A 21,042-nucleotide genomic window follows, 5' to 3' on the forward strand; every position below is an offset into this window, starting at 1 on the left:
GAGTCCATCCGAACAAAAGCCGTGCTCGTAAACGCGGAATTTCGAGGTTTTCCGAGAAACGTTTCTTTTGCTCACTTGTCTCGCTCCTAAGCCAGTATCCCGCTAATTATCCGGTAATTGCGCGACGGGTCGTAAAAAACCGGAAATAGAAGTCCCAATACAATTCTTGAGAAGAGGAAGGGCTTTGCTTCAAATGCATTTGCAATGCGTAACATGACGGGTGCGATCATACCAAAGCACTAATGCACCTGATCCCATCGTAACTCCGAAGGTTAAAGCGTGCTTGGGCGAGAGTAGTACTAGATGGGTGACCTCCTCGTGAAGTCCTCGTGTTGCACCCCTCTTTTCGTTTTTTCTTTTATTTAACGATCGCCTTTTGCCGGGTCGAGATTTTGTCGAGCGGCGCGTTATCTTGCCGGGGCGAGACGAATCACGAAGGTGTTCGCGAATCGAGACGGGGCCCACGGCTTTCCGAAAAGTGCTTACGGGCCCCGTGAGTCCATCCGGAACAAAAGCCGTGCTCAGTAAACGCTGGAATTTCGAGGTTTTCCGAGAAACGTTTCTTTTGCTCACTTGTTCGCTCCTGCTGTATCCCGCTAATTATCCGTAATCATGCGATGCGCGACGGCCGTAAAAAACCGGAAATGTAAGTCCCAATACAATTTTGAGAAGAGTAAGTGGCTTTGCTTCAAATGCATTTGCAATGCGTAACATGACGGGTGCGATCATACCAAAGACTAATGCACCGGATCCCATCGAACTCCGGTTAAGCGTGCTTGGGCGAGAGTAGTACTAGGATGGGTGACCTCCCGGGAAGTCCTCACGTTGCACCCCTCTTTTCGCTTTTTCTTTTATTTAACGATCGCCTTTTGCCGGGTCGAGATTTTGTCGAGCTTGGCGCGTTATCTTGCCGGGGCGAGACGAACCACGAAGGTGTTCGCGAAGCGAGACGGGGCCCACGGCTTTCCGAAAAGTGCTTTACGGGCCCCGGTGAGTCCATCCGGAACAAAAGCCGTGCTCGTAAACGCGGAATTTCGAGGTTTTCCGAGAAACGCTTCTTTTGCTCACTTGTTCGCTCCTAAGCTTGTATCCCGCTAATTATCCGGTAATTGCGCGACGGGTCGTAAAAAACCGGAAATAGAAGTCCCAATACAATTCTCGAGAAGAGGAAGGGCTTTGCTTCAAATGCATTTGCAATGCGTAACATGACGGGTGCGATCATACCAAAGACTAATGCACCGGATCCTATCGAACTCCGGGTAAGCCGTGCTTGGGCGAGAAAGAGTACTGGGATGGGTGACCTCCCGGGAAGTCCTCGTGGCCGCACCCCTCTTTTTCGTTTTTCTTTTATTTAACGATCGCCTTTTTGCCGGGTCGAGATTTTGTCGAGCTGCGCGTTATCTTGCCGGGGCGAGACGAATCACGAAGGTGTTCGCGGCGAGACGGGGCCCACGGCTTCTCCGAAAAGTGCTTACGGGCCCCGTGAGTCCATCCGGAACAAAAGCCGTGCTCGTAAACGCGGAATTTCGAGGTTTTCCGAGAAACGTTTCTTTTGCTCACTTGTTCGCTCCCAAGCAGTATCCCGCTAATTATCCGGTAATTGCGCGACGGGTCGTAAAAAACCGGAAATAGAAGTCCCAATACAATTCTTGAGAAGAGGAAGGGCTTTGCTTCAAATGCATTTGCAATGCGTAACATGACGGGTGCGATCATACCAGCACTAATGCACCGGATCCCATCGTAACTCCGGGTTAAGCTGTGCTTGGGCGAGAGTAGTGCACTGCAGACGGGTGACCTCCCCGGGAAGTCCTCTTGTTGCACCCCTCTTTTTCGTTTTTCTTTTATTTAACGATCGCCTTTTGCCGGGTCGAGATTTTGTCGAGCGGCGCGTTATCTTGCCGGGGCGAGCACGAATCACGAAGGTGTTCGCGGGCGAGACGGGGCCCACGGCTTTCCGAAAAGTGCTTACGGGCCCCGTGAGTCCATCCGGAACAAAAGCCGTGCTCGTAAACGCGGAATTTCGAGGTTTTCCGAGAAACGCTTCTTTTGCTCACTTGTTCGCTCCCAAGCAAGTATCCCGTTAATTATCCGGTAGAATTGCGCGACGGGTCGTAAAAAACCGGAAATAGAAGTCCCAATACAATTCTTGAGAAGAGGAAGTGGCTTTGCTTCAAATGCATTTGCAATGCGTAACATGACGGGTGCGATCATACCAAAGCACTAATGCACCGGATCCCATCGTAACTCCGAAGGTTGCCAGCGTGCTTGGGCGAGAGTAGTACTGTGATGGGCGACCTCCCGGGAAGTCCTCGTACCGCACCCCTCTTTTTCGCTTTTTCTTTTTATTTAACGATCGCTTTTTTTGCCGGGTCGAGATTTTGTCGAGCGGCGCGTTATCTTGCCGGGGCGAGACGAATCTGCGAAGGTGTTCGCGGGCGAGACGGGGCCCACGGCTTTCCGAAAAGTGCTTACGGGCCCCGTGAGTCCATCCGGAACAAAAGCCGTGCTCAGTAAACGCGGAATTTCGAGGTTTTCCGAGAAACGCTTTCTTTTGCTCACTTGTTCGTTCCTGCCAGTATCCCAGCTAATTATCCGGTAATTTGCGCGACGGGTCGTAAAAAACCGGAAATAGAAGTCCCAATACAATTCTTGAGAAGAAGAGGAAGGGCTTTGCTTCAAATGCATTTGCAATGCGTAACATGACGGGTGCGATCATACCAAAGACTAATGCACCGGATCCTATCCGTAACTCCGGGTTAAGCGTGCTTGGGCGAGAGAGAGTACTAGGATGGGTGACCTCCCGGGAAGTCCCTCGTGTTGCACCCCTCTTTTCGTTTTTCTTTTATTTAACGATCGCCTTTTGCCGGGTCGAGATTTTGTCGAGCGGCGCTATCTTGCCGGGCGAGACGAATCACGAAGGTGTTCGCGGGCGAGACGGGGCCCACGGCTTCTCTCCGAAAGTGCTTACGGGCCCCCGTGAGTCCATCCGGAACAAAAGCCGTGCTCGTAAACGCGGGAATTTCGAGGTTTTCCGAGAAACGCTTCTTTTTGCTCACTTGTTCGCTCCTGCTGTGTATCCCGCTAATTATCCCTAGAATTGCGCGACGGGTCGTAAAAAACCGGAAATAGAAGTCCCAATACAATTCTTGAGAAGAGGAAGGGCTTTTGCTTCAAATGCATTTGCAATGCGTAACATGACGGGTAAGCGATCATACCAAAGCACTAATGCACCGGATCCCATCGAACTCCGGGTTAAGCGTGCTTGGGCGATGGAAGAGAGTACTAGGATGGGTGACCTCCCGGGAAGTCCTCGTGTCAGCACCCCTCTTTTCGTTTTTCTTTTATTTAACGATCGCCTTTTGCCGGGTCGAGATTTTGTCGAGCGGCGCGTTATTCTTGCTCGGGGCGCGAGACGAATCAGCGAAGGTGTTCAAGCGGCGAGACGGGCCCACGGCTTTCCGAAAAGTGCTTACGGGCCCCGTGAGTCCATCCGGAACAAAAGCCGTGGCTCGTAAACGCGGAATTTCGAGGTTTTCCGAGAAACGTTTCTTTTGCTCACTTGTTCGATCTCCAAGCAGTATCCCGCACTATCCGGTAATTGCGCGACGGGTCGTAAAAAACCGGAAATAGAAGTCCCAATACAATTCTCGAGAAGAGGAAGGGCTTTGCTTCAAATGCATTTGCAATGCGTAATATGACGGGTGCGATCATACCTGAAGACTAATGCACCTGGATCCCATCGAACCTCCGGTGCTAAGCGTGCTTGGGCGAGAGTAGTACTAGGATGGGTGACCACCCGGGAAGTCCTCGTGTCAGCACCCCTCTTTTCGCTTTTCTTTTATTTAACGATCGCTCCTTTTGCCGGGTCGAGCTTTTGTCGAGCGGCGCGTTATCTTGCCGGGGCGAGACGAATCACGAAGGTGTTCGCGTAGCGAGACGGGGCCCACGGCTTTCCGAAAAGTGCTTACGGGCCCCGTGAGTCCATCCGGAACAAAAGCCGTGCTCGTGAAACGCGGAATTTCGAGGTTTTCCGAGAAACGCTTCTTTTGCTCACTTGTTCGCTCCCTAAGCGGTATCCCGTTTAATTATCCGGTAATCATAGCGCGACGGGTCGAAAAAACCGGAAATAGAAGTCCGTAATACAATTCTCGAGAATATGGAAGGGCTTTGCTTCAAATGCATTTGCAATGCGTAACATGACGGGCACCACGCACGATCATACCAAAGCACTAATGCACCGGATCCCATCGCCTTTGCCGTAACTCCGGGTTGCGCGTGCTTCACGAAGGGGCGAGAGCTTAGGTACTAAACGCGGATGAGGTGACCTCCTTGTCTGGAAGTCCTCGTAATCGCTCGCACCCCTCTTTTCGTTTTTGCATTTGCTTTTATTTAACGATCGCTCTTTTGCCGGGTCGAGATTTTGTCGAGCGGCGCGATTAGCTACGCACATCTTGCCGGGGCGAGACGAATCACGAAGGTGTTCGCTGGGTTTGCACTGGGCCCACGGCTCCGAAAAGTGCTTACGGGCCCCGCGAGTCCATCCGGAACAAAAAGCTTGTGCTCAGTAAACGCGGAATTTCGAGGTTTTCCGAGAAACGCTTCTTTTGCTCACTTGTTCGCTCCAAGCAATATCCTGCTAATTATCCCAGAATTGCGCGACGGGTCGTAAAAAACCGGAAATAGAAGTCCCAATACAATTCTCGAGAAGAGAAGGGCTTTGCTTCAAATGCATTTGCAATGCGTAACATGACGGGTGCGATCATACCAAAGACTAATGCACCGGATCCCATCAGTAACTCCGGGTTAAGCGTGCTTGGGCGAGAGTAGTACTGGGGGATGGGTGACCTCCCGGGAAGTCCTCGTGTTCGCACCCCCTCTTTTCGTTTTTTCTTTTATTTAACGATCGCCTTTTGCCGGGTCGAGATTTTGTCGAGCGGCGCGTTATCTTGCCGGGGCGAGACGAATCACGAAGGTGTCGGAGGCGAGACGGGGCCCACGGCTTTCCGAAAAGTGCTTACGGGCCCCGTGAGTCCATCCGGAACAAAAGCCGTGCTCGTAAACGCGGAATTTCGAGGTTTTCCGAGAAACGCTTTCTTTTGCTCACTTGTTCGCTCCTGGGCCGGTATCCCGCTAATTATCCGGTAATTGCGCGACGGGTCGTAAAAAACCGGAAATAGAAGTCCCAATACAATTCTTGAGAAGAGGAAGGGCTTTGCTTCAAATGCATTTGCAATGCGTAACATGACGGGGTGCGATCATACCAAAGACTAATGCACCTGGATCCCATCGTAACTCCGGGTTGCCGCGTGCTTAGGCGAGTAGTGAAGTACTAGGATGGGTGACCTCCCCCGGGAAGTCCTCGTGTTGCACCCCCCTCTTTTCGTTTTTCTTTTATTTAACGATCGCCTTTTGCCGGGTCGAGATTTTGTCGAGCGGCGCGTTATCTTGCCTGGGCGAGACGAATCACGGCGAAGGTGTTCGCGGCGAGACGGGGCCCACGGCTTTCCGAAAAGTGCTTACGGGCCCCGTGAGTCCATCCGGAACAAAAGCCGTGCTCGTAAACGCGGAATTTCGAGGTTTTCCGAGAAACGCTTCTTTTGCTCACTTGTTCGCTCCTGCCGGTATCCCGCTAATTATCCGGTAATTGCGCGACGGTCGCCCAAAAAAACCGGAAATAGAAGTCCCAATACAATTCTTGAGAAGAGGAAGGGCTTTGCTTCAAATGCATTTGCAATGCGTAACATGATCGGGTGCGATCATACCAAAGACTAATGCACCGGATCCCATCGAACTCCGGTTGCCGTGCTTCGGGCGAGAGTAGTACTAGTGATGGGTGACCTCCCGGGAAGTCCTCGTGTTGCACCCTCTTTTTTCGTTTTTCTTTTATTTAACGATCGCTCTTTTGCCGGGTCGAGATTTTGTCGAGGGCGCTAAGCTATCTTGCTTCGGGGCGAGACGAATCACGAAGGTGTTCGCGGCGAGACGGGGCCCACGGCTTTCCGAAAAGTGCTTACGGGCCCCGTGAGTCCATCCGGAACAAAAGCCGTGCTCGTAAACGCGGAATTTCGAGGTTTTCCGAGAAACGTTTCTTTTTGCTCACTTGTTCGCTCCCAAGCGGTATCCCGCTAATTATCCGGTAATTGCGCGACGGGTCGTAAAAAACCGGAAATAGAAGTCCCAATACAATTCTTGAGAAGAGGAAGGGCTTTGCTTCAAATGCATTTGCAATGCGTAACATGACGGGTGCGATCATACCAAAGACTAATGCACCGGATCCCATCGAACCCGGCTGCTCGTGCTTCAGGGCGAGAGTAGTACTAGGATGGGTGACCTCCCGGGAAGTCCTCGTGTTGCACCCCTCTTTTCGTTTTTCTTTTATTTAACGATCGCCTTTTGCCGGGTCGAGATTTTGTCGAGCGGCGCGTTATCTTGCCGGCATGCGAGACGAATCACGAAGGTGTTCGCGAATGCAGACGGGCCCACGGCTCGAAAAGTGCTTACGGGCCCCGTGAGTCCATCCGAACAAAAGCCGTGCTCGTAAACGCGGAATTTCGAGGTTTTCCGAGAAACGCTTTCTTTTGCTCACTTGTTCGCTCCTGCCAAGTATCCCGCTAATTATCCGGTAATTGCGCGACGGGTCGTAAAAAACCGGAAATAGAAGTCCCAATACAATTCTTGAGAAGAGGAAGGGCTTTGCTTCAAATGCATTTGCAATGCGTAACATGATCGGGTGCGATCATACCAAAGACTAATGCACCGGATCCCATCAACTCCGGGTTAAGCGTGCTTGGGCGAGAGTAGTACTGCAGGATGGGTGACCTCCGGGAAGTCCTCGTGTTGCACCCCTCTTTTCGTTTTTTCTTTTATTTAACGATCGCCTTTTGCCGGGTCGAGATTTTGTCGAGCGGCGCGTTATCTTGCCGGGGCGAGACGAATCACGAAGGTGTTCGCGGGCGAGACGGGGCCCACGGCTTTCCGAAAAGTGCTTACGGGCCCCGTGAGTCCATCCGGAACAAAAGCCGTGCTCGTAAACGCGGAATTTCGAGGTTTTCCGAGAAACGCTTTTGCTCACTTGTTCGCTCCTGCAGTATCTCTAATTATCCGGTAATTGCGCGACGGGTCGTAAAAAACCGGAAATAGAAGTCCCAATACAATTCTTGAGAAGAGGAAGGGCTTTGCTTCAAATGCATTTGCAATGCGTAACATGACGGGTGCGATCATACCAAAGACTAATGCACCGGATCCCATCGAACTCCGGGTTAAGCGTGCTTGGGCGAGAGTAGTACTAGTGATGGGTGACCTCCCGGGAAGTCCTCGTGTTGCACCCCTCTTTTTCGTTTTTCTTTTTATTTAACGATCGCCTTTGCCGGGTCGAGATTTTGTCGAGCGGCGCGTTATCTTGTCTGGGCGAGACTAATCACGAAGGTGTTCGCGAAGCGAGACGGGGCCCACGGCTTTCCGAAAAGTGCTTACTGCCCCGTGAGTCCATCCGGAACAAAAGCCGTGCTCAAACGCTGGAATTTCGAGGTTTTCCGAGAAACGCTTTTTGCTCACTTGTTCGCTCCCAAGCGGTATCCCGCTAATTATCCGGTAATTGCGCGACGGGTCGTAAAAAAAAACCGGAAATAGAAGTCCCAATACAATTTCTTGAGAAGAGGAAGGGCTTTGCTTCAAATGCATTTGCAATGCGTAACATGATCGGGTGCGATCATACCAAAGACTAATGCACCGGATCCCATCGTAACCCAAGGTTAAGCGTGTTTGGGCGAGAGTAGTACTAGGATGGGTGACCTCCCGGGAAGTCCTCGTGTTGCACCCCCTTTTTCGTTTTTCTTTTATTTAACGATCGCCTTTTTGCCGGGTCGAGATTTTGTCGAGCGGCGCGTTATCTTGCCGGGGCGAGACGAATCACGAAGGTGTTCGCGCGGCGAGACGGGGCCCACGGCTTCCGAAAAGTGCTTACGGGCCCCGTGAGTCCATCCGGAACAAAAGCCGTGCTCGTAAACGCGGAATTTCGAGGTTTTCCGAGAAACGCTTCTTTTGCTCACTTGTTCGTTCCTGCCGGTATCCTCTAATTATCCGAGTAATTGCGCGACGGGTCGTAAAAAACCGGAAATAGAAGTCCCAATACAATTCTTGAGAAGAGGAAGGGCTTTGCTTCAAATGCATTTGCAATGCGTAACATGACGGGTGCGATCATACCAAAGACTAATGCACCGGATCCCATCGTAACTCCGGGTTAAGCGTGCTTTGGGCGAGAGAGTACTAGGATGTGGTGACCTCCGGGAAGTCCTCGTGTCGCACCCCTCTTTTTCGCTTTTTCTTTTTATTTAACGATCGCCTTTTTGCCGGGTCGAGATTTTGTCGAGCGGCGCGTTATCTTGCCGGGGCGAGACGAATCACGAAGGTGTTCGCGAAGCGAGACGGGGCCCACGGCTTTCCGAAAAGTGCTTACGGGCCCCGTGAGTCCATCCGGAACAAAAGCCGTGCTCGTAAACGCGGGAATTTCGAGGTTTTCCGAGAAACGCTTCTTTTGCTCACTTGTTCGCTCCTCCCAAGCAATATCCCGCTAATTATCCGGTAATTGCGCGACGGGTCGTAAAAATACCGGAAATAGAAGTCCCAATACAATTCTTGAGAAGAGGAAGGGCTTTGCTTCAAATGCATTTGCATCAATGCGTAACATGACGGAAAGGATCATACCAAGACTAATGCACCGGATCCCATCGTAACTCCGGTTGCGCGTGCTTGGGCGAGAGTAGTACTAGGATGGGTGACCTCCGGGAAGTCCTCGTGTTGCACCCTCTTTTTCGCTTTTCTTTTATTTAACGATCGCCTTTTGCCGGGTCGAGATTTTGTCGAGCGGCGCGTTATCTTGCCGGGGCGAGACGAATCACGAAGGTGTTCGCGGGCGCAGACGGGCCCACGGCTTTCCGAAAAGTGCTTACGGGCCCCGTGAGTCCATCCGAACAAAAGCCGTGCTCGTAAACGCTGGAATTTCGAGGTTTTCCCGAGAAACGCTTCTTTTGCTCACTTGTCTGCTCCAAGCGGTATCCCGCTAATTATCCGGTAATTGCGCGACGGGTCGTAAAAAACCGGAAATAGAAGTCCCAATACAATTCTTTGAGAAGAGGAAGGGCTTTGCTTCAAATGCATTTGCAATGCGTAACATGACGGGTGCGATCATACCAAGACTAATGCACCGGATCCCATCGTAACTCCGGTTGCGCGTGCTCGGGCGAGAGTAGTACTAGGATGGGTGACCTCCCGGGAAGTCCTCGTGTTGCACCCTCTTTTCGCTTTTTCTTTTTATTTAACGATCGCCTTTTTGCCGGGTCGAGATTTTGTCGAGCGGCGCGTTATCTTGCCGGGGCGAGACGAATCACGAAGGTGTTCGCGGCTTGAGACGGGGCCCACGGCTTTCCGAAAAGCTGCTTACGGGCCCCGTGAGTCCATCCGGAACAAAAGCCGTGCTCAGAACGCGGGAATTTCGAGGTTTTCCGAGAAACGCTTCTTTTGCTCACTTGTTCGCTCCTGCTTGTATCCTGCTAATTATCCGGTAATTGCGCGACGGTCGTAAAAAAACCGGAAATAGAAGTCCCAATACAATTCTCGAGAAGAGGATAGCGGCTTTCATTTCAAATGCATTTGCAATGCGTAACATGACGGGGTGCGATCATACCAAAGACTAATGCACCGGATCCCATCGTAACTCCGGTTAAGCGTGCTTGGGCGAGAGTAGTACTAGGATGGGTGACCTCCCCGGGAAGTCCTCGTGTTCGCACCCCTCTTTTTCGCGTTTTTCTTTTATTTAACGATCGCCTTTGCCGGGTCGAGATTTTGTCGAGCGGCGCGTTATCTTGCCGGGCGAGACGAATCACGAAGGTGTTCGCGCGAAGCGAGACGGGGCCCACGGCTCTTCCGGGGAAAAGTGCTTACTTCTGCCCCGTGAGTCCATCCGGAACAAAAGCCGTGCTCGTAAACGCGGGAATTTCGAGGTTTTCCGAGAAACGCTTCTTTTGCTCACTTGTTCGCTCCTGCCGGTATCCTGCTAATTATCCGTAATTGCGCGACGGGTCGTAAAAAACCGGAAATAGAAGTCCCAATACAATTCTTGAGAAGAGGAAGGGCTTTGCTTCAAATGCATTTGCAATGCGTAACATGACGGGTGCGATCATACCAAAGACTAATGCATCCTGGATCCCATCGTAACTCCGGTTAAGCGCGTGCTTCGGGCGAGAGTGAGTACTCGGTGATGGGTGACCTCCCGGGAAGTCCTCGTGTTGCACCCCTCTTTTTCGTTTTTCTTTTTATTTAACGATCGCTCTTTTGCCGGGTCGAGATTTTGTCGAGCGGCGCGTTATCTTGCCGGGGCGAGACGAATCACGAAGGTGTTCGCGAAGCGAGACGGGGCCCACGGCTTTCCGAAAAGTGCTTACGGGCCCCGTGAGTCCATCCGGAACAAAAGTCTTGCTCAGAACGCGGAATTTCGAGGTTTTCCGAGAAACGTTTCTTTTGCTCACTTGTTCGCTCCTGCAGTATCCCGCACTATCCGGTAATTGCGCTGACGGCCGTAAAAAACCGGAAATAAGTCCCAATACAATTCTTGAGAAGAGGAAGGGCTATTGCTTCAAATGCATTTGCAATGCGTAACATGACGGGTGCGATCATACCAAGACTAATGCACCGGATCCCATCAACTCCGGTTAAGCAAAGGCTTGCCATGAGAAGAGTACTGTGGATGGGCGACCTCCCGGGAAGTCCTCGTGTCGCACCCCCTCTTTTTCGTTTTTCTTTTATTTAACGATCGCCCTTTTGCCGGGTCGAGATTTTGTCGAGCGGCGCGTTATCTTGCCGGGGCGAAGACGAATCACGAAGGTGTTCGCGGGCGAGACGGGGCCCACGGCTTTCGGAAAAGTGCTTACTGGCCCCGTGAGTCCATCCGGAACAAAAGTCGTGCTCGTAAACGCGGAATTTCGAGGTTTTCCGAGAAACGCTTTCTTTTGCTCACTTGTTCGCTCCCAAGCGGTATCCCGCTAATTATCCGGTAATTGCGCGACGGGTCGTAAAAAACCGGAAATAGAAGTCCCAATACAATTCTTGAGAAGAGGAAGGGCTTTGCTTCAAATGCATTTGCAATGCGTAACATGACGGGTGGATCATACCAAAGACTAATGCACCGGATCCCATCGTAACTCCGAAGTTAAGCGTGCTTGGGCGAGAGTAGTACTAGGATGGGTGACCTCCCGGGAAGTCCTCGTGTTGCACCCTCTTTTTCGTTTTTCTTTTATTTAACGATCGCCTTTTGCCGGGTCGAGATTTTGTCGAGCTGGGCGCGTTATCTTGGCCGGGGCGGACGAATCACGAAGGTGTTCGCGGCGAGACGGGGCCCACGGCTTTTCCGAAAAGTGCTTACGGGCCCCGTGAGTCCATCCGGAACAAAAGCCGTGCTCGTAAACGCGGAATTTCGAGGTTTTCCGAGAAACGCTTCTTTTGCTCACTTGTTCGCTCCTCCCAAGCGGTATCCCGCTAATTATCCGGTAATCGCGCGACTGGGTCGTAAAAAACCGGAAATAGAAGTCCCAATACAATTCTTGAGAAGAGGAAGGGCTTTGTTTCAAATGCATTTGCAATGCGTAACATGACGGTGCGATCATACCAAAGACTAATGCACCGGATCCCATCGTAACTCCGGTTGCTGTGCTTGGGCGAGAGTAGTACTGTGGATGGGTGACTCCCCGGGAAGCTCCTCGTGTCGCACCCCTCTTTTCGTTTTTCTTTTATTTAACGATCGCCTTTTGCCGGGCCGAGATTTTGTCGAGCGGCGCGTTATCTTGCCGGGGCGAGACGAATCACGAAGGTGTTCGCGGGCTTGAGACTGGCCCACGGCTCCGAAAGTGCTTACTGCCCCGTGAGTCCATCCGGAACAAAAGCCGTGCTCGTAAACGCGGAATTTCGAGGTTTTCCGAGAAACGTTTCTTTTGCTCACTTGTTCGCTCCCAAGCGGTATCCCGCTAATTATCCGGTAATTGCGCGACGGGTCGTAAAAAACCGGAAATAGAAGTCCCAATACAATTCTTGAGAAGAGGAAGGGCTTTGCTTCAAATGCATTTGCAATGCGTAACATGACGGCAAGGATCATACCAAAGACTAATGCACCGGATCCCATCGTAACTCCGGGTTAAGCGTGCTTGGGCGAGAGTAGTACTAGTGATGGGTGACCTCCCGGGAAGTGCCGTGTTGCAGACCCCTCTTTTCGCTTTTTTCTTTTTATTTAACGATCGCCTCTTTTGCCGGGTCGAGATTTTGTCGAGCGGCGCGTTATCTTGCCGGGGCGAGATTTAATCACGAAGGTGTTCGCGAAGCGAGACGGGGCCCACGGCTTTCCGAAAAGTGCTTACGGGCCCCGTGAGTCCATCCGGAACAAAAGCCGTGCTCGTAAACGCGGGAATTTCGAGGTTTTCCGAGAAACGCTTCTTTTGCTCACTTGTTCGCTCCTGCAATATCTCGCTAATTATCCGGTAATTGCGCGACGGGTCGTAAAAAACCGGAAATAGAAGTCCCAATACAATTCTTGAGAAGAGGAAGGGCTTTGCTTCAAATGCATTTGCAATGCGTAACATGACGGGTGCGATCATACCAAAGACTAATGCACCGGATCCCATCGTAACTCCGGTTAAGCGTGCTTGGGGTGCAGTAGTACTAGGGATGGGTGACCTCCCGGGAAGTCCTCGTGTTGCACCCCTCTTTTTCGTTTTTCTTTTATTTAACGATCGCTCTTTTGCCGGGTCGAGAGATTTGCCGAGCGGCGCGTTATCTTGCCGGGGCGAGACGAATCACGAAGGTGTTCGCGAAGCGAGACGGGGCTCACGGCTTTCCGAAAAGTGCTTACGGGCTCCCGTGAGTCCATCCTGGAACAAAAGCCGTGCTCGTAAACGCGGAATTTCGAGGTTTTCCGAGAAACGTTTCTTTTGCTCACTTGTTCGTTCCTGCCAAGCGGTATCCCGCTAATTATCCGGTAATCGCGCGACGGTCGTAAAAAACCGGAAATAGAAGTCCCAATACAATTCTTGAGAAGAGGAAGGGCTTTGCTTCAAATGCATTTGCAATGCGTAACATGACGGGTGCGATCATACCAAAGACTAATGCACCGGATCCCATCGTAACTCCGGTTGCGTGCTTGGGCGAGAGTAGTACTAGGATGGGTGACCTCCGGGAAGTCCTCGTGTTCGCACCCCCTCTTTTCGCTTTTTCTTTTATTTAACGATCGCTCTTTTGCCGGGTCGAGATTTTGTCGAGCGGCGCGTTATCTTGCCGGGGCGAGACGAATCACGAAGGTGTTCGCATGGCTTAGACGGGGCCCACGGCTTTCCGAAAAGTGCTTACGGGCCCCGTGAGTCCATCCGGAACAAAAGCCGTGCTCGTAAACGCGGGAATTTCGAGGTTTTCCGAGAAACGCTTTCTTTTGCTCACTTGTTCGCTCCCCAAGCGTATCCCGCTAATTATCCGGTAATTGCGCCGACGGGTCGTAAAAAACCGGAAATAGAAGTCCCAATACAATTCTCGAGAAGAGGGAAGTGCTTTCATTTCAAATGCATTTGCAACGCGTAACATGATCGGGAAGGTGCGATCATACCAAAGACTAATGCACCGGATCCCATCGTAACTCCAAGGTTAAGCTGCATTGGGCGAGAGTAGTACTAGGATGGGTGACCTCTCGGGAAGTCCTCGTGTTGCACCCCTCTTTTTCGTTTTTCTTTTATTTAACGATCGCTCTTTTGCCGGGTCGAGATTTTGTCGAGCGGCGCGTTATCTTGCCGGGGCGAGACGAATCACGAAGGTGTTCGCGTTTGCGAGACGGGGCCCACGGCTTTCCGAAAAGTGCTTACGGGCCCCGTGAGCCCATCCGGAACAAAAGCCGTGCTCGTAAACGCTGGAATTTCGAGGTTTTCCGAGAAACGTTTCTTTTGCTCACTTGTTCGTTCCTGCGGTATCCCGCTAATTATCCGGTAATTCGCGCGACGGGTCGTAAAACCGGAAATAGAAGTCCCAATACAATTCTTGAGAAGAGGAAGGGCTTTGCTTCAAATGCATTTGCAATGCGTAACATGACGGGTGCGATCATACCAAAGACTAATGCACCGGATCCCATCGTAACTCCGGTTAAGCGTGTTTGGGCGCTTGGTATGAGTACTTGTGATGGGTGACCTCCCGGGAAGTCCTCGTGTCGCACCCCTCTTTTTCGCTTTTTCTTTTATTTAACGATCGCTCTTTTTGCCGGGCCGAGATTTTGTCGAGCGGCGCTGTTATCTTGCCGGGGCGAGACGAATCACGAAGGTGTTCGCGAAGCGAGACGGGGCCCACGGCTTTCTCCGGGAAAAGTGCTTACGGGCCCCGTGAGTCCATCCGGAACAAAAGCCGTGCTCAGTAAACGCGGGAATTTCGAGGTTTTCCGAGAAACGCTTCTTTTGCTCACTTGTTCGCTCCTGCCGGTATCCCGCTAATTATCCGTAATTGCGCGACGGGCCGTAAAAAACCGGAAATAAGTCCCAATACAATTCTCGAGAAGAGGAAGGGCTTTGCTTCAAATGCATTTGCAATGCGTAACATGACGGGTGCGATCATACCAAAGACTAATGCACCGTGATCCCATCGTAACTCCGGGTTAAGCTGTGCTTCGGCAGAGAGTAGTACTAGGATGGGCGACCTCCCGGGAAGTCCTCAGTGTCGCACCCCTCTTTTTCGTTTTTCTTTTATTTAACGATCGCTCTTTTTGCCGGGTCGAGATTTTGTCGAAGCGGCGCGCTATCTTGCTCGGGGCGAGACGAATCACGAAGGTGTACCATGGCTTAGCGAGACGGGGGGCCCACGGCTTTCCGAAAAGTGCTTACGGGCCCCGTGAGTCCATCCGGAACAAAAGCCGTGCTCGTAAACGCGGAATTTCGAGGTTTTCCGAGAAACGCTTTCTTTTGCTCACTTGTTCGCTCCCTGCAAAGAATATCCCGCTAATTATCCGGCAATTGTGCGACGGGTCGAAAAAAACCGGAAATAGAAGTCCCAATACAATTCTCGAGAAGAGGAAGGGCTTTGCTTCAAATGCATTTGCAATGCGTAACATGACGGGTGCGATCATACCAGCACTAATGCACCGGATCCCATCGTAACTCCGGTTGCGTGCTTCGGGGCGAGAGTAGTACTAGGATGGGTGACCTCCGGGAAGTCCTCGTGTTGCACCCTCTTTTTCGTTTTTCTTTTATTTAACGATCGCCTTTGCCGGGTCGAGATTTTGTCGAGCGGCGCGTTATCTTGCCGGGGCGAGACGAATCACGAAGGTGTTCGCGGCGAGACGGGGCCCACGGCTTTCCGAAAAGTGCTTACGGGCCCTGTGAGTCCATCCGGAACAAAAGCCGTGCTCGTAAACGCGGAATTTCGAGGTTTTCCGAGTAAACGCTTCTTTTGCTCACTTGTTCGCTCCTGCAGTATCCCGCTAATTATCCGGTAATTGCGCGACGGCCGTAAAAAACCGGAAATAGAAGTCCCAATACAATTCTTGAGAAGAGGAAGCGGCTTTGCTTCAAATGCATTTGCAATGCGTAACATGACGGGTGCGATCATACCAAAGCACTAATGCACCGGATCCCATCGTAACTCCGGCTAAGCGTGCTTGGGCGAGAGTAGTACTAGGTGGGTGACCGACCGGGAAGTCCTCGTGTTGCACCCCTCTTTTCGTTTTCTTTTTCTTTTATTTAACGATCGCCTTTTGCCGGGTCGAGATTTTGTCGAGCGGGGCGCGCTATCTTGCTCGGGGGCGAGACGAATCACGAATGGTAGTGTGTCTGCGGCTTGAGACGGTGGCCCACGGCTTTCCGAAAAGTGGCTTACGGGCCCCGTGTGAGTCCATCCGGAACAAAAGCTCGTGCTCGTAAACGCTGAATTTCGAGGTTTTCCGAGAAACGCTTTCTTTTTGCTCACTTGTTCGCTCCTGCAAGTATCCCAGTTAATTATCCGGTAATTGCGCGACGGGTCGTAAAAAACCGGAAATAGAAGTCCCAATACAATTCTTGAGAAGAGGAAGGGCTTTGCTTCAAATGCATTTGCAATGCGTAACATGACTGGGTGAATATCATACCAAAGACTAATGCACCGGATCCCATCGTAACTCCGGGTTAAGCGTGCTTGGGCGAGAGTAGTACTGGGATGGGTGACCTCCCGGGAAGTCCTCGTGTCGCACCCCTCTTTTCGCTTTTTCTTTTATTTAACGATCGCTCTTTTGCCGGGTCGAGATTTTGTCGAGCTGGCCAGCATTATCTTGCCTGGGCGAGCACGAACACGAAGGTGTTCGCGAAGCGAGACGGGGCCCACGGCTTTCCGAAAAGTGCTTACGGGCCCCGTGAGTCCATCCGGAACAAAAGCCGTGCTCGTAAACGCGGAATTTCGAGGTTTTCCGAGAAACGCTTCTTTTGCTCACTTGTTCGCTCCCAAGCAGTATCCCGCTAATTATCCGGTCAATCGCGCGACTGGTCGTAAAAAACCGGAAATAGAAGTCCCAATACAATTCTTGAGAAGAGGAAGGGCTTTGCTTCAAATGCATTTGCAATGCGTAACATGACGGGTGCGATCATACCAAAGACTAATGCATCGGATCCCATCGTAACTCCGAAGTTAAGCGTGCTTGGGCGAGAGTAGTACTGTGATGGGCGACCTCCGGGAAGTCCCTCGTGTTGCACCCCTCTTTTTCGTTTTTCTTTTTTATTTCACGATCGCCTTTTTGCCGGGCCTAGATTTTGTCGAGCTTGGCGCAAGTTATCTTGCTGGGCGAGACGAATCACGAAGGTGTTCGCGGCGAGACGGGGCCCACGGCTTTCCGAAAAGTGCTTACGGGCCCCGGGAGGTACCCATCCTGAACAAAAGCCGTGCTCGTAAACGCGGAATTTCGAGGTTTTCCGAGAACGCTTCTTTTGCTCACTTGTTCGCTCCTAAGCAGATATCCTGCTAATTATCCGGTAATCACGCGACGGGTCGTAAAAAACCGGAAATAGAAGTCCCAATACAATTCTTGAGAAGTTATGGCAGGGCTTTGCTTCAAATGCATTTGCAATGCAGTAACATGACGGGTGCGATCATACCAAAGACTAATGCACCGGATCCCATCGTAACTCCGGTTAAGCAAGTGCCGGTGCTTCGGGCGAGAGTAGTACTGTGGATGGGTGACCTCCCCTGGGAAGTCCTCGTGTTGCACCCCTCTTTTTCGTTTTTCTTTTATTTAACGATCGCTCTTTTGCCGGGTCGAGATTTTGTCGAGCGGCGCTAAGTTATCTTGCCGGGGCGATAACGAATCACGAAGGTGTCCCGCGGCTTGCACGGGCCCACGGCTTTCCGAAAGTGCTTACGGGCCCCGTGAGTTCCATCCGGAACAAAAGCCGTGCTCGTGAACGCGGAATTTCGAGGTTTTCCCGAGAAACGCTTCTTTTGCTCACTTGTTCGCTCCTGCCAAGCGGTATCCCGCTAATTATCCGGTAATTGCGCGACGGGTCGTAAAAAACCGGAAATAGAAGTCCCAATACAATTTCGAGAAGAGGAAGGGCTTTGCTTCAAATGCATTTGCAATGCGTAACATGACGGGTGCGATATACCAAAGACTAATGCACCGGATCCCATCGAACTCCGGGTTAAGCCGAGCTTGGGCGAGAGTAGTACTAGGATGGGCGACCTCCCGGGAAGTCCTCGTGCCGCACCCCTCTTTTTCGCTTTTCTCTTTTATTTAACGATCGCTCTTTTTCTGGTCGAGATTTTGTCGAGCGGCGCGTTATCTTGCCGGGGCGAGACGAATCACGAAGGTGTTCGCGAAGCGAGACGGGGCCCACGGCTTTCCGAAAAGTGCTTGACTAGCCCCTTGAGTCCATCCGGAACAAAAGTCAGTGCTCGTGAACGCGGAATTTCGAGGTTTTCCGAGAAACGCTTCTTTTGCCTCACTTGTTCGCCTCCCAAGCAGTATCCCGCTAATTATCCGGTAATTGCGCGACGGGTCGTAAAAAACCGGAAATACAAGTCCCAATACAATTCTTGAGAAGAGGAAGGGCTTTGCTTCAAATGCATTTGCAATGCGTAACATGACGGGTGCGATCATACCAAAGACTAATGCACCGGATCCCATCGTAACTCCGGGTTAAGCGTGCTCATGGGCTTGAGAGTAGTACTGGATGGGTGACCTCCCGGGAAGTCCTCATCCAGCACTCCCCCTGCTTTTCGTTTTTCCTTTTATTTAACGATCGCCTTTTGCCGGGTCGAGATTTTGTCGAGCGGGCGCGCTATCTCGGCTGGGCGAGACTAATCACGAAGGTGTGTTCAAGCGAATCGAGACGGGCCCACGGCTTTCCTTAAGTGCTTACGGGCCCCGTGAGTCCATCCGGAACAAAAGGGCCTCGTAAACGCGAATTTCGAGGTTTTCCCGAGAAACGCTTCTTTTGCTCACTTGTTCGCTGCCTCAAGCAATATATCCCCTGCTAATTATCCGGTAATTGCATGGGACTACCGTAAAAAACCGAAATAGTCCTAATACAATCTCTTGAGAAGTAGGAAGGGCTTTGCTTCAAATGCATTTGCAACGCGTAACATGCTAAAGATCATACCAAAGACTAATGCACCGGATCTCATCGTAACTCCGGGTTAAGCGTGCTCGGGCGAGAGTAGTACTAGTGATGGGTGACCCGTGGGAAGTCACGTCATCGTGTTGCTCCCCTCTTTTCGCTTTTTCTTTTCTTTAACGATCGCCTTCTTGCTCTGGTCGAGATTTCCGCCGAGCGGCGCGTTATCTTGCCGGGGGCGAGACGAATCACGAAGGTGTTCGCGGGCGAGACGGGCCCACGGCTTTCCGAAAAGTGCTTACGGGCCCCGTGAGTCCATCCGGAACAAAAGTCAGTGCTCAGAACGCGTGGGAATTTCGAGAGGTTTTCCGAGAAACGCTTTTGCTCACTTGTTCGCTCCTGCGGTATCCCGCTAATTATCCGGTAATTCGCGCGACGGGTCGTAAAAAACCGGAAATAGAAGTCCCAATACAATTCTTGAGAAGAGGAAGCGGCTTTGCTTTCAAATGCATTTGCAATGCGTAACATGACGGGTGCGATCATACCAAAGACTAATGCACCGGATCCCATCGAACTCCGGGTTAAGCGTGCTTCGGGCGATGAGTAGTACTGGGGATGGGTGACCTCCCGGGAAGTCCTCGTGCCGCACCCCCTCTTTTTCGTTTTTCTTTTATTTAACGATCGCCTTTTGCCGGGTCGAGATTTTGTCGAGCTGGGCAGTTATCTTGCGCGGGGCGACGACGAATCACGTAAGGTGTTCGCGAGCGAGACGGGGCCCACGGCTTTCCGAAAGTGCTTACGGGCCCCGTGAGTCCATCCGGAACAAAAGCCGTGCTCAGAACGCGGGAATTTCTGAGGTTTTCCGAGAAACGCTTCTTTTGCTCACTTGTTCGTTCTCAAGCAGTATCCTTGCTAATTATCCGGCAATTGCGCGACGGGTCGTAAAAAACCGGAAATAGAAGTCCCAATACAATTCTTGAGAAGAGGAAGGGCTTTGCTTCAAATGCATTTGCAATGCGTAACATGACGGGTGCGATCATACCAAAGACTAATGCAATCGGATCCCATCGTAACTCCGGGTTAAGCGTGCTTCGGGCTGGAGAAGAGTACTGTGATGGGTGACCTCCCGGGAAGTCCTCGTGTTGCACCCCTCTTTTTCGCTTTTTCTTTTTATTTAACGATCGCTCTTTTTGCCGGGTCGAGATTTTGCTCGAATGGCGCGTTATCTTGCCGGGGCGAGACGAATCACGAAGGTGTTCGCGGAGCGAGACGGGGCCCACGGCTTTCCGAAAAGTGCTTACGGGCCCCGTGAGTCCATCCGGAACAAAAGCCGTGCTCAGAACGCGGAATTTCGAGGTTTTCCGAGAAACGCTTCTTTTGCTCACTTGTTCGCTCCTAAGCAGTATCCCGTTAATTATCCGGTAATTCATACTGACGGGTCGTAAAAAACCGGAAATAGAAGTCCCAATACAATTCTCGAGAAGAGGAAGGGCTTTGCTTCAAATGCATTTGCAATGCGTAACATGACGGTGCGATCATACCAAAGACTAATGCACCGGATCCCATCGTAACTCCGGCGCTAAGCGTGCTTGGGCGAGAGTAGTACTCAGGATGGGGCGACCTCCCCGGGAAGTCCTCGTGTTGCACCCTCTTTTTCGCTTTTCTTTTATTTAACGATCGCCTTTTTGCCGGGTCGAGATTTTGTCGAGCGGCGCGTTATCTTGCCGGGGCGAGACGAATCACGAAGGTGTTCGCAAGGAAGCGAGACGGGGCCCACGGCTTTCCGAAAAGTGCTTACGGGCCCCGTGAGTCCATCCGGAACAAAAGCCGTGCTCGTAAACGCGGAATTTCGAGGTTTTCCGAGAAACGTTTCTTTTGCTCACTTGTCTCGCTCCTGCAGTATCCCGCTAATTATCCGGTAAATGCGCGACGGGTCGTAAAAAACCGGAAATAGAAGTCCCAATACAATTCTTGAGAAGAGGAAGGGCTTTTGTTTCAAATGCATTTGCAATGCGTAACATGACGGAAAAGTGCGATCATACCAAAGACTAATGCACCGGATCCCATCGTAACTCCCGGGCAAGCGTGCTTGGGCGAGTGAAGTACTAGATGGGTGACCTCCTCGGGAAGTCCTCGTGTTGCACCCCTCTTTTTCGTTTTTCTTTTATTTAACGATCGCCTTTGCCGGGTCGAGATTTTGTCGAGCGGGGCGCGTTATCTTGCCGGGGCGAGACGAATCACGAAGGTGTTCGCTGGGAGCGAGACGGGGCCCACGGCTTCTCCGAAAAGTGCTTACGGGCCCCGTGAGTCCATCCGGAACAAAAGCCTCGTGCTCGTAAACGCGGGAATTTCGAGGTTTTCCGAGAAACGCTTCTTTTGCTCACTTGTCTGCTCCTGCAAAAGACGGTATCCCGCTAATTATCCGGTAATTGCGCGACGGGTCGTAAAAAACCGGAAA

The 21,042-nt window shown here is 51.6% G+C and overlaps 20 pseudogenes; all 20 read left to right on the forward strand.

The window, feature by feature from the left end:
• The first annotated feature begins 218 nt into the window (after window positions 1-218).
• Window positions 219-341, forward strand: LOC130136496 (5S ribosomal RNA; annotated as a pseudogene).
• A 376-nt stretch (window positions 342-717) lies between these two features.
• Window positions 718-834, forward strand: LOC130136437 (5S ribosomal RNA; annotated as a pseudogene).
• Window positions 835-2,199: 1,365 nt separating this feature from the next.
• On the forward strand, window positions 2,200-2,323 carry LOC130136449 (5S ribosomal RNA; annotated as a pseudogene).
• Window positions 2,324-2,704: 381 nt separating this feature from the next.
• LOC130136498 (5S ribosomal RNA) lies at window positions 2,705-2,826 on the forward strand (annotated as a pseudogene).
• Window positions 2,827-3,699: 873 nt separating this feature from the next.
• On the forward strand, window positions 3,700-3,822 carry LOC130136480 (5S ribosomal RNA; annotated as a pseudogene).
• Window positions 3,823-4,751: 929 nt separating this feature from the next.
• LOC130136470 (5S ribosomal RNA) lies at window positions 4,752-4,874 on the forward strand (annotated as a pseudogene).
• Window positions 4,875-6,241: 1,367 nt separating this feature from the next.
• On the forward strand, window positions 6,242-6,359 carry LOC130136507 (5S ribosomal RNA; annotated as a pseudogene).
• An 850-nt stretch (window positions 6,360-7,209) lies between these two features.
• Window positions 7,210-7,328, forward strand: LOC130136441 (5S ribosomal RNA; annotated as a pseudogene).
• Window positions 7,329-7,700: 372 nt separating this feature from the next.
• On the forward strand, window positions 7,701-7,819 carry LOC130136426 (5S ribosomal RNA; annotated as a pseudogene).
• Window positions 7,820-8,188: 369 nt separating this feature from the next.
• On the forward strand, window positions 8,189-8,307 carry LOC130136509 (5S ribosomal RNA; annotated as a pseudogene).
• Window positions 8,308-9,175: 868 nt separating this feature from the next.
• On the forward strand, window positions 9,176-9,292 carry LOC130136451 (5S ribosomal RNA; annotated as a pseudogene).
• A 376-nt stretch (window positions 9,293-9,668) lies between these two features.
• Window positions 9,669-9,788, forward strand: LOC130136465 (5S ribosomal RNA; annotated as a pseudogene).
• Window positions 9,789-11,152: 1,364 nt separating this feature from the next.
• LOC130136420 (5S ribosomal RNA) lies at window positions 11,153-11,271 on the forward strand (annotated as a pseudogene).
• Window positions 11,272-13,622: 2,351 nt separating this feature from the next.
• Window positions 13,623-13,742, forward strand: LOC130136443 (5S ribosomal RNA; annotated as a pseudogene).
• Window positions 13,743-15,121: 1,379 nt separating this feature from the next.
• LOC130136495 (5S ribosomal RNA) lies at window positions 15,122-15,237 on the forward strand (annotated as a pseudogene).
• Window positions 15,238-15,603: 366 nt separating this feature from the next.
• On the forward strand, window positions 15,604-15,721 carry LOC130136427 (5S ribosomal RNA; annotated as a pseudogene).
• Window positions 15,722-16,114: 393 nt separating this feature from the next.
• Window positions 16,115-16,234, forward strand: LOC130136515 (5S ribosomal RNA; annotated as a pseudogene).
• Window positions 16,235-16,610: 376 nt separating this feature from the next.
• On the forward strand, window positions 16,611-16,730 carry LOC130136430 (5S ribosomal RNA; annotated as a pseudogene).
• An 890-nt stretch (window positions 16,731-17,620) lies between these two features.
• Window positions 17,621-17,738, forward strand: LOC130136522 (5S ribosomal RNA; annotated as a pseudogene).
• A 1,377-nt stretch (window positions 17,739-19,115) lies between these two features.
• Window positions 19,116-19,236, forward strand: LOC130136503 (5S ribosomal RNA; annotated as a pseudogene).
• Window positions 19,237-21,042: the final 1,806 nt, after the last annotated feature.

This window comes from Syzygium oleosum, unplaced genomic scaffold, assembly GCF_021117445.2.
Source record: "Syzygium oleosum isolate NSW1041296 unplaced genomic scaffold, Sole_v2.1 Sole_v2.45, whole genome shotgun sequence".
Lineage (NCBI taxonomy): Eukaryota > Viridiplantae > Streptophyta > Magnoliopsida > Myrtales > Myrtaceae > Syzygium > Syzygium oleosum.